The following is a 12,869-nucleotide window of genomic DNA, read 5'->3' as shown; positions in this document are numbered from 1 at the left end:
AAGTGTCACAACTACCTTACCACAAATTCTGCTCTGGATTTAGCCTCGGGGAGAGGGGACCTGGCAGCCACTCTGCTTTTTCAATGACATACATGGTGCAATGCTCCATCTCCTCCCCTGTCCCCAGAAACTGCTCTGGAGCTCCTGTCCTTGCCAGCTCCATCGCCTCACCCCTGCCAGGCCTGATAAGGTAGAGTCTCCAGATGGAGGGCACAGATATTTATGCTTTCTTTCCTTCGGGCACAAATGAGACGCTCTACTCTGGCAGAGTTTACCCCACTCCCAGCCCCAGATCAGTGTGGCAGAAGGAATTCAGTTTGGGGCTTAAGATGGCTAGGGCGCTCAGGGCTGGCTCAGCTCCTCAGTTATCTGTTTCATCAGTGCCACACTGGGGCCATCTAGAAAACACACCGAGAACAAACTGAGCAACCGAAGGGAGAGAATCAGCGGCTCTGGGGTTGCGTGCCTATAATAACGGCCTTCAGGAGGCTGAAGCAAGAGGATTGCACGTTTGAGACCAGCTTACGCTACTTAGTACTCCAGTCCAAAAAAGGAGAAGCCTCCCATCGTATCCCATAGATCTGAAAGGGTGATGTGCTGAGTTTGGGCCCACTCACAGACGACCAACACATGGTGCATGTGGACAGTGGATCACCACACGGCTTCTCAAATCCTGAGGCGCATCTGTGTAGAGCGGAATAACTCAAGACAGACCAAATGTAGACACTAGATGACCTAGACGGTATGTATGGGACACTGACATTCATAAAAGGGAAAAAACAGCGTGGGAGATGGTAACTTTTCCTTTAGTTTGCTGTGGGTTTTGGTTGTCGCTGGTGATGGCAGTCTTGTGGTGCTGGGGATCTGGCGTAGGGCTTTGTACATGCTAGGTAAGGACTTCCCTCTGAGCTCTACCCCAGCCTCACACATGCTCTGTAAATGGGCAGAACTCTTCTGGGAACTGAATAGGAGAACTGGGGCCGGAATGGGCTGAGGAGAGGGAGTTACATGAGTCTCTTGTCTTTTTGGCTCTGGTGTTTGTATGAGACAAGGTCTCCCATAGCCCAGGATGGACCCAAATTCTCTACGTAGCCCTGAGTGCTGGGATTACAGGCGGGTACCACCATGCCTGATGTATGTGACCCGGGGGTGGGACCCAGGACTTCCTGCATGCTAGGCCAGGGCTCTACCAACCTAGCTGCTTCCTCAATCCTATGTAAACTTTTTGTTGGTTTGTTTTTGTTTTTGAAATGAGGTCTCTCTTTGTAGTCCTGGATGGGCTAGAACCTGCTGTAGAGACCAGGCTGGTCTCTAACTCACAGAGTTCTGTCTCCTGAAAACTAGAATTAAAGGCATCAGTCACCATGCCCAGCTAGTGTTTTGTTTTGGCTTTGAGATCTACTTTTGTTGGATGGGCCTGGTGGCGCACACCTTTAGTCCCAGCACAGACAGAGACAGGGGGATCGCTGTGAGTTCGAGGCTAGCCTGGTCTACCAAGTGAGTTCCAGGACAGACTCCAAAGCTACAAAGAAACCCTGTCTCGAAAAACAAAACTAAACCAAACCAAAACAAAAAGGACCAGGGAAGGGCGAGGGGACACTTGCTTTTCGTCACGGGGAAGGCAGATCTCTGTGAGTTCAAATTCAGCCGGGTCTTCATAGAGGCAGTGGGACTGAGGAGTTCGGGTGATAGTGAACTGGAGGCCGGGCAGAGGTCGGTGTGGGGTCTAACGGGGATGTATGAACTGGTTATCAGGGCACCCAGCGTGGGAGTCAAGCAGGCTGCTTATCAGTTCTCCCAGTTTCTGCCTTCCAGGCACACGACGGAATCAAATGTCTGAGCCTTGCTCAAGTTCGTCCCAGCCAAGTAGCTTTAGATGATGACAGGGAGCTGAGATCCAACACATCGTCTATGGTTACTTCTAAGCAGGAGTCCTCCATCAGCTGAATGAGACAACTTACAAGGGTATTCCGGCACTCAGGAGACAGAGGCAGGAGGATTTCATAAATCCCAAGCCACTCTAACCTACACATACCAGGCCAGTCAGCACTACATAGTGAGACCCTGTCTCAAACAAACAAAAATGTGCTGGATTGCCAACGTAATGTTCCCAGAGGCCTCTCCTCTTCCCCCTTCCTTCTTTATTACTCAGTCAGGAGATGAACAGGGCTTCCTGTGTGTTACCCAGCCCTCTACCCCGGAGCCTCAACTACTAATGTGTTTGTTCACATATTAGTTGAGACTGGGGCTCAAGACATCGGGCAGCAGGATACCGAGGATGGCCTTGACTGCCTCCTCCTCCTGCCTGAGGCTCGCAAGTGCTCGAAGTGCACACGCGGTCCATCAGGCCTAGTGTGTATGTGAGTGTAAAATTTTTTAAAAGTTATTTCTTTAGTTGAGATCTCCTGGGTAAACTGAGGGTGAGGGGGGGGATTGCCTAGGAGGAAGGGGATGGGGGATGGGAACATGAGAGATTGGGATCGGGATGGTCGAGTTGGGGGAGGGATGGAGAGGGAGAGCAATGAAAGAGATACCTTGATAGAGGGGGCCATTATGAGATTAGGGAGAAACCTGGTGCCAGGGAAACTCCGAGGAATCCACAAGGATGACCCCAGCTAAGACTCCTAGCAATAGTGGAGAGAGTGCCTGAATTGGCCTTCCCCTGTAATCAGACTGGTGACTACCCTAACTGTCATCAGAGAGCCTTTATCCAGTAACTGATGGAAGCAGATGCTGAGATCCACAGGCAAGCACTGGGCCGAGCTCCAGGAGTCCAGTTGAAGAGAGGGAGGAGGGATTGTATAAGCCAGGGAGGTCAAGATCATGACGGGGAAACACACAGAGACGGCTGACCCAAGCTCATGAACTCTAGACTAACCACTAGGGAGCCTGCCTGGGCCTCTGCGTGTGGATGACAGTTGTGTAGCTTGGTCTGTTTGTGGGGCCCCTGCAGTGGCACCAGGATCTGTCCCTGGCACATGAGCTGGCTCTTTGGAACCTGTTCCCTGTGGTGGGATGCCTCGCTCAGCCTGGATGCAGGGGAGGAGCTTGGTCCTGCCTCAACTTGGTATGCCATGCTTTGTTGACTCCCATGGGAGGCCTGCCCCTTTCTGAGGAGTGGATGGGGGAGCAGAGGGGGTCGGAAGGAGGTGGGGGTAGGTAATGGGAGGAGAGGAGGGAGGGGAAACTGTGGTTGGTATGTAAAACAAATTAAAATTTTAATAATAAAAAGTTATTCCTTTTATTTTTGGTTATACTATAATTACATCTCTTCTCCTTCCAAACCCTGTCCTGTGCTCCTCCATCTTCCTTGCTCGCTTTCAAACTCATGGTCTCTTTTTCCATTTGTTGTTATTACACACATACAACAGATATATGCATGTGTGTGTGTTGTATATATACATACATGTATATACCACATACACACCCAAACGCATAAGTACTACCTGCTCAGTCTGTGTACTGTTACCTGCATACCTGTTTTCAGTGTGGCCATTTGGTACTGGGTGACCGATTGATGCGCTCTTCCCCGGGGAAGACTATTTCTCCTGTGGCTCTTTGTGTAGAGTTGAGGCTCATGGGCTTTCTCCCAGCCACTTTGGTCTGTCCTCCTTGTTCGGCTCATGTTTAGGCGGTCATGTTGGCGAGATGTCAATGGGTGTAGGGTTGCGTCTGACATTCCTAGAAAACACAATGTCATAGCAGGCTCACTGACCCTCTGGTTTACACTCTCCATCCCCTTTTCTCAGTGCTTCTGAGCCTTAGGTGCGGCTTGCATTGTGCATGCATCCATTGGGAGCGGGCGCCATAAATCTGCATTTTGATTGGTTGTGGCCTCTGTTGCAAAGAGAACGTTCCTTGATGAGGGGAGAGGACCACAGTTATCTGTGGGCACAAGGACAATATCTAGATGAAGTTGGGGCTGTGCTGGCTTTGTAAGTTGTTCATAGGTTCTCTATGATGTCACATGACTTCCCTCTCGTTGAGTGGGCACCAGGCCTGACTTCAATACCATCTTCTTTTTGTTCCATTTACTTATTTCTTGTATTTATTTATTAAAGATTTATTTATTTATTTATTATGTATACATGTGTGCATGTGTGCCTACAGGCCATAAGAGGGCACCAGACCTCATTACAGATGGTTGTGAGCCACCATGTGGTTGCTGGGAATTGAACTTAGAACCTTTGGAAGAGCAGCCAGTGCTCCTAACCGCTGAGCCATCTCTCCAGCCCTTGTATTTATTTATTTATTTTTATGAGGAGCACATACCATGATGTGCATGTGGAGGTCACAGGACTTGTGAAAATCTGTTCTCTCCTTCTCCCATATGGATCCCAGGGTTTGAACTCAGGCTGAATGTCAAGTGCCTTTACCCAACAAGCCTTCTCCATACTCCATAGCCCTAGTAACCTTGTTTAATGTTTTTTGGTTTTTTTTCCCCAGAGACAGGGTTTCTTTGTGTAGCTTTGGAGCCTGCCCTGGATCTTGCTCTGTAGCCCAGGCTGGCCTTGAACTCACAGAGATCAGCCTGGCTCTGCCTCTTGAGTGCTGGGATTAAAGGCGGTGCCGTCACCGCCCGGCCAGTGCCCTTAACATTTAACTGCTGATCCACCTATCCAGCTAAAACACTGCTGTCATTAGTGTGTGTGTGTGTGTGTGTGTGTGTGTGTGTGTGTGTGTGTGTGTGTTGGGGGAGTATGTGCACCATGGCAGGAGAAGGGAGAACAGTTATCAAGAAGCCTGCCACGGCCATACAGTTTGTAAGGAATATAAGTCTCTGTGTTTACTTCGTTGGGTTCTCTCCTCCCACCAACTGCTCTTCCTGAGCCATATCCTAGCATCCTCTTTGAATGAAGCCGTTTTGGACGTGGATCTCCCGACTCGCTGTGATAATCGGTGTCGTGTTCACCACTGACTCAACAGAGGGTGTCAGCAGAATACAGCTGCTGTGGTGAAGCGCTGAGACCATCATGACTGCTTCTGCTGCATTACTACTTAGCCATGCTGGCTGATCTAGGCAGCGCCTGTGAGCAGAGGGTGGCCCTGGAACACCACGTATGTTAAGGAAGCGTGGGTGGAAAGGGAGCCCCACTGATGTAGAACATGGTGAAAACATTCCCAACCACAAGCACGAAAGAAATCAATTCAGTGGTGTTTCAGACAAGGAGTCATTTGACTAGAGGAACATTTCAGAAGTAGAATTCAGGGATGAGGGTGGGGGGCTGGGAGATATCTGAGAAGACACCAGTGCCGACAGCAGCCACAGACACAGGGAGAAGGACCAGACCCATGCTGAGGCATCTACCTTGTGACTGTGAGACGCATGTTACACTGTCCTTAGGTCACCTGATCCTTGGTGGGCATCTTCTGCAAATGTGTCTTACTGTGGCTGGAGAGATGGTTCAGAGGTTAAGAGCACTGACTGCTTGCTGTGGAATGGTCTGTATGTCAAATGCTCTGATTGGTCAATAAATAAAACACTGATTGGCCAGTGGCCAGGCAGGAAGTATAGGCGGGGATAACAGAGAGGAGAATTGAGAGAACAGGAAGGTGGGAGGAGACATTGACAGCCACGGCCATGACAAGAAGCATGTGAAGATGCCGGTAAGCCACAAGCCATGTGGCAAGGTATAGATTTATAGAAATGGGTTAATTTAAGCTATAAGAACAGTTCGCAAGAAGCCTGCCATGGCCATACAGTTTGTAAGCAATATAAGTCTCTGTGTTTACTTGGTCGGGTCTGAGTGGCTGTGGGACTGGTGAGTGACAAAGATTTGTCCTGACTGTGGGCAAGGCAGGAAAACTCTAGCTACAACTGCTCTTCCAGAGGTCCTGAGTTCAATTCCCAGCAACCACAAACATCTGTAATGAGATCTGGTGCCCTCTTATGGCCTGCAGTCATACATGTTGTATACATAATAAATAAATAAATCTTTAAAAAAATGTGTCCTACTGTCCTCATCCCACCTGCTTCAGCTCAGTGTTGGCCACAGGAGGTGAACATGAAGTTGACAGACAGCATGTCTGGTCGACCCATCTTAAGCTTATAGTCTAAGATGAAGCCCTCATCACCCAAACCCACATTTCCAGAGATGAGAAAGACAGGATATTAAACTTTACAGGCCTGGCTTGGTGACACCTTTGATCGCAGCACTCGGGAGGCAGAGGCAGGAGAATCTCTGAGCCTGGTCTATATAGCTTATTCCAGGACAGCCAGGACTACATGGAGAGAATCTGTCTCAAAAACCAAACAAATGAATAAACTTTACAAACTCTCATTTTAAAATACATTTTATTTTTAGCTGGGCGGTGGTGTGCATGCCTGTAATCCCAGCACTCAGGAGGCAGAGGCAGGTGGATCTCTGTGAGTTCAAGGCCAGCCTGGTCTACAGAGCTAGCCCAGGACAGGTTCCAAAGCTACACAGAGAAACCCTGTCTCAAACAAACAAACAAACAAACAAACAACCACCAAAAACAAACAAACAAAAAAAACCCCAACATTTTATTTTTAATTACATGTATACATGTGTGGGAGGGAGTGTTATGTGCATGTGAGTACAGGTACCTGCAGAGGCCAGAAGAGGGCGCTGGAGCTCCCGGAGCTGCAGTTATGGTCAATGATGAGCTCCCCACACAGGTGCTAAGAAAGGAATATCAGACTTTTTTTTTTTTTTTTTTTTTTTTCCAAGACAAGGTTTTTCTGTGTAGCTTTGCACCTTTCCTGGAACTCACTTGGTAGCCCAGGCTGACCTTGAACTCACAGAGATCCGCCTGGCTCTGCCTCCCGAGTGCTGGGATTAAAGGCATGCGCCACCACCGCCCGGCATCAGTCCTTTTCATCACTGAACCTACTCCAGTCCCCAGACTTTCCTTCTTTTGTATGTCTGCTTTGAGACAGGGTCTCTACCCAGCCCTGGCTGCTCTAGAACTCACTATGTAGACTAAGCTGACCTCAGACTCACAGAGATCTGCCTCTCCCTCCGGAGCACTGAGATTAAAGGTGTGGGCCAGCACGCCCCCTCTTGTGTGTGTGTGTTGGGGGGGGGGAATTTCAAGACAGGGTTTCTTCTCTGTGTAGCACTGGTTGTTCTCGAACTCTCTCTGTAGACCAGGCTGGCCTTGAACTCAGAGATCCGTTTGCCTCTGCTTTCTGAGTGCTGGGATTAAAGGCGTGCGCCAACACTGTCCTTCTTAACAGTTTTTCCTGTTACTGCTCAGTGAAATATAAACTCTTCCTTTTTAATTTCTTCCTTTCTTTCTTAATGGAACAGTGTTCTGTCTGTATGTGTCCCTGCCAGTCAGAAGAGGGCACCAGATCTCACTACAGATGGTTGTGAGCTACCTTGTGGGTGGCAGGAACTGAACTCAGGAGCTCTGGAAGAGCAGCCAGTGCTCTTAACCATTGAGGCATCTCTCCAGGCCCCTTTTTAATTTCTTAAAGATTTATTTTATTTTATGTGTATGAGTGTTTTGTTTGGTGTGGGGTGTGTGTGTGTGGCCTGGTGCCTGCAGAGGTCAGAAGAGGGTGTTAGATCTTCTGGAACTGGGGTTAAGAATGGTTGTGAGCCAACGTGTGGGTTCTGGGAAATGTACTGGGGTCCTCGGCCAGGACAAGTGCTCTCAACAGCTGAGCCACCTCTCCAGACCCATGTGTGATCCTTTTGAGAAGTTCAGTAAGGAAAAGATGAGATAGAAAAACAGAAACTTTACATAAAAATTATTTTAACGTGTCATAGTTGCTGGATGGTGATGGGCACGCCTTTAATCACGGCATTTAGGAGGCAGAAACAGGCACATCTCTGAGTTTGAGGCCAGCCTCGTCTACAGAGCAAGTTCCAGGACAGCAGAGCTACACAGAGAAACCCTGTCAAGAAAAATAAAGAAAGAAAGAAAGAAAGAAAGAAAGAAGAAGAAAAAAACAGAAAAGAAAGAAAATGTCACAGTCTATTTCCCATGAATCAAAGAGAAAGGGCGTTACCACAGATCCTTTGTCTATCCGGTGTATGTCAGGCTCCCCAGGACCTTTTACAGCCTGGTGAGCATTCGGGGGCCTTCAGTTCAAAGATAAAGACACCCTGATTCAGAGAATGAAGTAATTTGCCCAAGGGCTTTCTCTCCAGCTTTCATTCTCACGGTGAACATGGCTTTAAAGAAGGTGTACCAGACACAAAAGCTGGCGCTGTCCTTAAATCCACATGGCCCGAGTGCAAAGTGAGCTGGGTGAAGGCACAAAAGTCAGAGAATTTTAAACGGAAAATCAAAGACCACAGCTAACACTCCGCTACGCTTCACCGCTCTCTGCGCCTTCTCCGGAAACAGCATCCCTTGGGTTTGGGTATTCAGTTCAAGTCAGGAATGAACTGTTTGGGCGGATGCTGGACCAGCTGACAGTGAATGACTTCAACATCCAGTCATTTATTGCCTGACTTTTGTTTGCAAAACACAGTCCCTAACGTAATTCCTATAATCAAGAAGTTACAGTCTTTGGGGGTGGGGGTGGGGCAGATATTGAACACATTAGGTTGCAAGCAGTTTCATGTTCTCAGAATTGAGAGGTTTCCTGGAGGTGTAATAAATAAGCACACTCTGCAGGCAACAGTGGCATCTTCCCAAACCTTCATAGTTTGGAAAGCCACTGTGGGTGTCTGGGGTGCACTGGGGTGGGGCTAGCCTTTAAGACCTGCCGGTGGCCATGTCAGAGGAGCAGCATGAGGCAATTAAAGTTCTGGTGTCTCCCCACCAGGAGGAAAATCCCTGATGGGTGATCCTCGGATAGGCAAGGCCCGGAGACCACAGACCCTGGATGTCTTTTGCTTCTGCTGTGCTTGTACATGTTCACTGCTGCCATCCTTCTCTGGTGTCTGGCATGGTGTGAATGGGTGTGGGGAGATCCACACTGCCTGTAATGTAGTGTGTTTATCTCATGGATACATCCTGTTCTACTGGGCATTTTTATGTTGTTCGATATTCTAAAAGTCTTGTTTGTTTTGTTTTTTGGTGTTTTGAGACAGGGTTTCTCTGTGTAGTTTTGGTGCCTGTCCTGGATCCCACTCTGTAAACTAGGCTGGCCTCGAACTCACAGAGATCCACCTGGCTCTGCTTCCCGAGTGCTGGGATTAAAGGCGTGTGCCACCACCGCCCGGCTTCTAAAAGTTTTATGATAAAAAAAACCCAGAGCCAAATATTGGGGTAAATGGTGAAAGATCAGAGACAAAGGAACAAGCCACTGCCACATCTCACCTCACCAACTCCACGAATCCTCTGACGGAATGTCTCCGAGTCCTCAGCCAAAGGGGTCCAGCTGAAAAAGACTAGCCAGAAGGCCTCTAGCGGGAAGGGTTTCCTCAGCCGAAAAGGCTGTCAGTTCCCGTCTCCTCACGCCTTATATACCCTTCTCCACCCAGCCATCACTTCCTTCCTAGTGCTGGGATTAAAGTCGTGTGGTTCCCAAGTACTGGGGTTATAGCTGTGTGCCACCACTGCCTGGCTCTGTTTCTCTTAGACTGAATCCATCTCATGTAGTCCAGGGTGGCTTTCAACTCACAGAGATCCAGACAGATCTCTGCCTCCCGAGAGCTGGGATTAAAGGTGTGTGCAACCACTGTCTGGCCTCTATGTCCAATCTAGTGGCTTGTTCTGTTCTCTGATCTTCAGGCAAATTTTATAGGGTACACAATATATCACCACATTTTTACCCCTGGATTATTACCAAGATGATTCCTTCCTAATCTGTATTGTATGATTGATAATAATAATATTAGTTTATAGAGATTTTGATGATAAAAAATAAAAGGAAGTGTCACACAGCTAGAACACATGAGTTTCTGTCAAGGAGTCACATAGACTGTGGCTTAGGTAATGATTGAGAAAAACAGTTGAGTCCCAGTAACCCAGCTAGTTTAAATTCTTCTAATCTTAATGTTGGGAGAGTTGTTCACAGGTTTAGCATATCATAACTGAAACAAAGTTTCAAAAATAACTTAAAGTTAGACTAAGTTTATTTTGTTTTTTTTTTTTGTTGTTTGTTTGTTTGTTTTTTTGTTTTTTTTTTGTTTGTTTGTTTTTTTTCGAGACAGGGTTTCTCTGTGTAGCTTTGCGCCTCTCCTGGGACTCACTTGGTAGTCCAGGCTGGCCTCAAACTCACAGAGATCCACCTGGCTCTGCCTCCCGAGTGCTGGGATTAAAGGTGTGCGCCACCACCGCCCGGCTAAGTTTATTTTGTTTTTGTTTTTGTTTTAGGAGACAGGGTTTCTCTGTGTATGTAGCTTTGTGCCTGTCCTGGAACTCACTCTGTAGCCCAGGCGGGCCTCGAACTCACAAAGATCATCCTGCCTCTGCCTCCTGAGTACTGGGATTAAAGGCGTGTGCCACCACTGCCCGGCCAAGATGTTTTTATTAAATAGCTTTGAGGTGAAAAACCCAAGAAGAGAATCTAAAGTTTTAGAAAGGCACAGAGTTGAGTGAGGAATTCTTTTTTTTTTTTTTTTTTTTTTAAAGATTTATTTATTTATTATGTATACAGCATGTATGACTGCAGGCCAGAAGAGGGCACCAGATCTCATTACAGATGGTTGTGAGCCACCATGTGGGTGCTGGGAATTGAACTCAGGACCTCTGGAAGAGCAGTCAGTGCTCTTAACCTCTGAGCCATCTCTCCAGCCCCCGAGTGAGGAATTCTTTAAGGTCAGGGACCAAGAACAAAGCAGCCCAGTTATCATTAGCTGACGTGCCTTTCTTGCTAAGATGGGTTGATGACCAAAGGTGATGATTAATTCCTTATACCCATTTCTACCCTCAATCTCCTGATATAAAAATCTATTGATGAGTTATGTACCTTAAAGAATTAAAGTAGAGCTGACTGATTCAGTTTCATATATAAAAGTTTAGATTTGTGATTCCTTTAAGATTCCTTATAACTCCAGGTATGGTGGTGCACACCTCTAATTCCACCACTCTGGAGGCAGAGGCAGGTGGATCTCTGTGAGTTCAAGGCCAGCCTGGTCTACAGAGTGAGTTCCAGGACAGCCAAAGATACACAGACAAGCCCTGTTTTGAAAAACAAAACAAAACAAAAGATTACTTATAAGATTATCTTTCAAGATAAGTAATGAAATGATTGGTTCTTTCTTTGTAACCGCAAAATGCAGCCTGTCAGTAAAAGAATATCTTGCTTGCTTACACACTGTTAATCTATAACAAGTTGCTTGGGTATGAATGTACGTGGGTTTTTGGGATAATTTGTTTTTCACCTGTAATATGTAAAATGTTTAATCATGTAAGGGATGTGGAAAACATACTTGTTTTGTTTTTCCTATGTACTGGGTATTCTTTTTTTTTAAATGGTGAATGCCGTTTTTTGAAGGATATACTGGTTTTTATTTGTATTCATTATAATTATTCACTTGAAAAACAGATTGTAACCACATTGTAATCTGTATATTGCCTGAGAGATTTTGCAGGGATATATGAGCTGTAAGTGAAATAATAGTTAAAATGGACTAGAAGGAAAACATCAAGAATAAAGAGAGAATGAAATCATCAAGAATGAGAGAAGGAAATTACCAGGAAAATAGAGAATGCAAAAGAAGAATTATAAAAGGGTCTGAAGGAAACCATCAAGAGAGTGTACGAGTGTCTTTTCCCTTAGCCCTCTCAGATAAAAGTCACAGGATTCCTTTTGAACGCTGTGCTGCTGGAGGCTGGCCCCCTAAGCATCGCAAAAGACAGGTGTCCATAAAGTACCCACACTGAAGTTGTGGAGAATGCAACTGAGTTTGGGAGCGACAATGAAAGAAGCCAAGTGCAGGTCAGAGGGGGCGTCTGGGGCCGGGGAGCATCTCCCTGGAGATGTGGAACGGAAGGGGTGTGTGCAGGGAGTAAAAAGAGTAAAGATGGTACACTGGTAACAAGGTAAATAACTGCACAATACGCAGGATTAGTCCGGGGTTAATTACACGGTGGAGGTGCATCAGTCTCCCACAGTACGAACGGATGGCCTTGGCAAGAAGTTGGAATGGATGACATGGAAGGGGGATGAGTTTAAGTAACTGCTCTGAAGCGAGGCAAGCTGGGAGCGCTGGCTTGGTGGAACGTGAAATTCACGTTTTAGATCAGGAGGACAGGAGACGCCAGCTTCAAAAGGCTCGGAGAAGTCTGGAAGCGCGGCCCAAGGAACTGTGCCCATACCCAGCGGAGGATGCACCCGTGGGCCGCAGCGACCCAGGGCTCGGCAGGCCACCCGCAGGTCGGAGGCCCCGGGAGGCGCCGGCTCGGCACAGCAGGGCGGGAGCGACGCCTCCTCGCGCCGGAGCAGGTGGCCGTGCAGACTGCGCAGCTCCCGGGGAGCGCGCGCGCTGGGGGGGCGCGGGGCGGGCGGGGCGAGCGGGGGCGCGCAGGGGCGCGGGGAGGTGGCGTGGGGTGGGGGGGGTGCTCGGGGAGCCGGGGGCGGGCCGAGCGCGCGGGCCTTGGCACGCACGCGCAGATGGTCCGCGGGCCCCAGAGGCTGAGAGGAGGGGGAGCGTGAAAGGGGGGGGGAGGTTGTGTGGAGCGTATTTCCGCTCTGGCGGACAAATAATCCCGGCCAAAGGGGAGGCTCGACTGTCCAGCCCTTTAACCGCGTGGGGGGTGCCGGGGAGGCAAGTGGGGGGGGATCGGAGAGGGGGAGCCCTGCTCCTTTAATTCCCTCCCCTCTTCCTCCTCCCCGAGTCCTCGCGGACGCGGCGCGGCGCGCGGGGCCTCGGGACGCTCGGCGGACCTGCCCCCGCCCCTCCCCCGCCCGCCCGCCCGCCCACGCGGAGCCGGCCCGCGCGCGCGCCCCGCGCACCCACCCCCGCGCCTGCGCGCTGCCCAGGCCCTGCCCGAGTGTG

The sequence above is a fragment of the Peromyscus maniculatus genome, chromosome 21 (assembly GCF_049852395.1).
Source record: "Peromyscus maniculatus bairdii isolate BWxNUB_F1_BW_parent chromosome 21, HU_Pman_BW_mat_3.1, whole genome shotgun sequence".
Classification (NCBI taxonomy): domain Eukaryota; kingdom Metazoa; phylum Chordata; class Mammalia; order Rodentia; family Cricetidae; genus Peromyscus; species Peromyscus maniculatus.
This window is presented reverse-complemented; position numbering follows the sequence as displayed.